Genomic DNA, 4770 nt, shown 5'->3' on the forward strand with positions numbered 1-4770 from the left:
TCCTCTACCCCAGTTCAGGTTGAGGCCGAGCAACCCAAAGTGAAGATTCCAATATCCGAATATAAACCCAAGATTCCATATCCTCAGAGGCTCCAAAAGGCAACAAAAGTTAAGCAGTTTTAAAAGTTCTTGGAGGTTTTCAAGAAATTATAAATCAATATCCCCTTTGCTGAGACCCTGGGGCAAATTCCTCTCTATACCAAATTCATGAAGGAGCTTGTGACCAAGAAGTGGGATTGGAAGGAAAGTGAGACCGTGGTGCTTACTAAGGAATACAGTGCAATTATCTAGAAGAACCTCTTGGAGAAGATGAAAGACCCGAGGAGCTTTTTCATTCCTTGCACCATTGTGGATGTCACTATTCAGAGGACGTTGTGTGATCTTGGAGCAAGCATCAACCTCATGCCACTTTCTTTTATGAGAAAGCTCCACATTGATGAGGTAAAATCCACTAGAATTTCTTTTCAACTTGCTGATCGCTCTATTAAATTCCCACTTGGAGTTGTTGAGAATTTGCTAGTGAAGGTGGGAACTTTCATTTTTTCTGTGAATTTTGTTATATTAGATGTGGAGGAAGATGTCAATGCTGCTTTTATCTTAGGGAGACCTTTTTTTGCTACTAAAAGGGCCTTGATTGATGTCCAACTAGGTGAATTAACATTGAGGGTCAATGATGAGCAAATTGTGCTCAATGTGCTAGAGGCCTTGTAACATCCTAGTGATTCTGAGGGATGCATAAAGATTAATTAAATTGAACTATTGATTCAAGAGGTCTTGGAGGAATAGGAACTTGAGAGTGTTTCGGAGCCCCCTTTTGAGGGTGATTTGGTTAAGATTGATGATTTCCCACCCTCTAAAGAGGCACCAAGCGTGCTTGATAAGGAGAAAGGGCCACCAAAGCTCAAATTGAAACCCTTACCTCTCTCTCTCTCAAGTATGCTTTTTTGGGAGAGAAGTTGGTCATTATAAGCTCCTCTCTGAGCCGTGGAAAAGAGGAAGCGTTGATATATATGTTGAGTAACCATAAAACGGCTCTAGGATGGACCATTGGTGATTTAAAAGGAATAAGCCCAGCCATGTGTATGCACAAGATTTTGCTTGAGGAAGATTCTAAACCCGTTGTGTGATGAATCCATATTTGACGATAAATTTCGGTTTGATTTGAGTGGATTTCATCGTATAAACCCATATTTATTCACCTAAATAGCATGCTTTTATGTTTTCTCCTTAAATTGTGCTTAATTATGAAAACATGCTATTTTATACTTAATTTAATCAATTGTATTCCACTTTCATTCCATTCGATGCCTTGATGCTTTTGATGAGTGATTTCAGGTGTAATATGTTGGAGTGGCTTGATAAGAGTGGAAGAGAAGCATGCAATTGAGAGAAAACATGAAGAAAACAAAGGAGAAGCATACAGCCATGTGTGCATACGCACAACTTTCTGTGCGTACGCACAAGAGGAAAATTTAGTATGTGTGCGTACGCATACACCTGTGTGTACACACAAGTTCCTGCACGTGACTTCATTAAAAAGTCACGTGGCTCGCGATTTGGGAGGCTTTTTGGCCCATTTCTAATGGCTTTGAGCATAGAAGGAGGCTAGCAACACACCCACTAATACATACACCATACAACACACTTAGGCATAGTTTAGGTAGTTTTAGGTTAGATTTTCTCTCAACTCTCGTAGGGTTTGTAATTAGAGTTTGTAGAATTTTATAATTTCAAGTTTTGATCTTGGTCTCTAGCTATTTCTATTGTAAGTATTTCCTTAATTTCTTCTTTTATTGCATTACTTGTTCTACACATATATGCTTTTTGCAATTTTGAGTTTTAGTTAATAAACTTGATGATCTTTGGTTCTTATATGTTTATTGAGTTGCTATTGTTGATTTTGTTCTTTGGTTGCTCGTAATTTTCATCATTTTCCTAATTTTGCTATGTTTTATGATTATGCCCACCATATGTTTGATGAAATGCTAATTTTAGTTATGGGGTAGATTTTCATTCCTTGACTTGGAGAAAATGAGTATATGGAATACCAGAGTCATAATGTCTAACATTTAGTGATAATTCTTGGGTTGTTAGTTGTTATTGTTTCCACTAACGCTAGCTTTTTACTAAGGTAATTAGTAAGTTAGCTAGGATTTATGGATTAATAACAATTATGCTCACTTGACTTACTCTTCGATGTTAAGGGTTGACTAGGTGAGATTAATCCTTCATAATTATCATAGTTATGGTTATAGCAAGGAAGGGATTCCATAACTCATCCCAAGTCAAGGTTCCATTTATGTTTTGAACCACTCTTCACTCACTTTAAAGCTTTACTTATCCATATTACATACATAGTTCTTTTATTCCTTTATTAGTTTATTAATTACAATTTTGGATCGTTCTTTTATCTCTTTATTGCTTGCTTTGATTATTGAAAACCCCTTTGCTTTTCACAACCAAAATTATGCGCTTGTTGTCACTAGTTCCTAGGGAGAACGACCCGAGATTTAACTACTCTCGGTTAATTTTTATTTGAATTAAACATTGATTAGGAGGGTTACTTGTCGGTTTGGACTATGCTATCGACGAAGAAATTATTTTGCTAAATTTCCGAACTGTCGTAATTCTCTCCATCAAGTTTTTGGCGCCATTGCCGGGGAACTAAGTGCAACGAGTGCCATAATTTTGGTTGTTGTGAATATGTGAATAGTGTGAATAGATACTTTTTGGGTTGTTTGATTGTTTTTGCTATTAATTAGAATTTTGTTTATTTTGTCAATTGATGTCTTTTGTTCTTATTTTCAATTTTCTTTATGAGTTATCACCCTCTTATCTACTTGTGGAGTTCTCCAACCCATGTCCCAAGAAGGACAAGAGTCCAAGCCTTTCTCCAAGAGTAAGAAGAATTCCGATAGACACAAGGGCAATTCATGGCTACCATAGCCGAAGTGGTGTACGCTTAGTCCTCCTACACTCATCCGATCAAGGCACTCCTCTTGAAGAATGTGAAGAATCGACTAAAGAGTGTGGTGAGGAGGAGAACGTGGAGCCTCAAGGGAAATAAGAAGAGCTAGAGCATAGATTAAAACAAGAGGAAGAAAGTGGAGTATCTGAACCGGAGGAGAGAAAGGGAGAATTGAGGGAGATTGACCAAGATGTAGATTCCATCATTGAATATTTTTTGTCCACATTGGTCAATCCCTTCAATGATCTTAATGAACCTTCCCCCCTTAGATTTGAAGAAGAGGCTGATGTGGACTTCACACAAACCTCCAAGGCATGACTTAAGTGATGGGGAAGAGGAGGAAGAGGTTGGTGAGGAAAGAGTTGACAACCAAGAAGTAGAGGTCCTCATGAAATAATCTAGGGAAGCAATTCCGTTCCAAGAGCACATTGAGTGAGTGGCAATTTCACCTATGAACTTCATTGGCCCCATCAATATGCTATCTTGGAGACGGACCATCAACTCAAAATCTTTCTTGGGTTGTTACATGGTGGCGAAAGGAGTGTTGGTTGCTAAAGGAGTCCAAAGCCCTTCAAGAAAGCCAATTCAAGCTTTGGGATTCAAGCATGGTGTGAAGCACAATTGAGTAGTTTCCAAAGAGTGTTGGGATGCTTTAAGGGTAATTTGATAGTTTATCCATCTGGCTTGAAGCATAAAGGTCAACAAGAAGGTGAGCAGACACCTAGAATATGGGATCCCGGAGGACCTAAGAAGTGCAAGCTTGGATGGAGATTCAAGGAGGAGTGGAAACATAGGCCATCCTAACAAGAGTCTCCTCAAAATATCCAACTTAAGGACAATAAACCAAAGTGCTAGGTGGGAGACACCCCACCATGGTAGCATTGTTCTAACCCCTTTTTCCTTGTTTATAATTTCGGTTTATTGCATGTTTGCTTGTCTTAGTTAGCCTAGGATTAGTTTAATTTTCGAGCTTAGTTAGGTTAATTTTTTGTGGATCATGAGTTGATGAATTTTTGAATGTTTTGGGTTGAAATTTTGTTGAGCTAGGGTTTAATACCTTAGATTTTGAAAGAAAATTTTTTGAAAAAACAAGACATTGTGCGTCTCTGTGCATGTTGGGAGCACTCGCACGTCTCTGTGCATGTGCGCATCCCAGTTTTTGTTCCTTGTGCATGCGCACAAGCTTGTGCATATGCACACCAACCCCAAATTCCCCATTTTGTGTGTGCGCACCCCACTGTGCGCACGCACACTCATTTGCATCCTTTCTGTGGGGAGCGCTTGCTCCCCTTTGTGCGTGTGCACCTCTGCCATTTTTGCTATTTCTGCGAAACCATACTTTTTGTGTGCACACACACATGATCCTTTTTCTAAAAAAAAAAAAGTCTTCTATGCATTGATGTGATGTGATTACCGTCGGTCTAGAATTTCATCAATAAAGATCATGTCATAGTATAGTCCTCATCCAACATATAATCCTATCGATCAAATTTAGATTTGGTTGTTACAAAGTCAACCCCAATATAAAGTAACCGAGAGTATTAGTCTCGGGTCGTCTTCAAGAGAATGGGCAAACATGTGCATTAATATTGGTTAGAATTCCGGGGTTGGGAGTCATAAACAAGAATTTAAACTACTAAAATTAACATGCAAGAAATCTTAAAGTGCAAGAACTTAAATCAAAGCAACTAAAACCAAGTATAAGTAATTTCCACCTAGAAAGGGAACATATAAATCTACCTCTATTCTAGAACTAAGTAAACAACTAAACTAACTATAACAAGAATTAAGTAATTGGGATT

This window comes from Arachis ipaensis, chromosome B07 (genome assembly GCF_000816755.2).
Source record: "Arachis ipaensis cultivar K30076 chromosome B07, Araip1.1, whole genome shotgun sequence".
Taxonomy (NCBI): domain Eukaryota; kingdom Viridiplantae; phylum Streptophyta; class Magnoliopsida; order Fabales; family Fabaceae; genus Arachis; species Arachis ipaensis.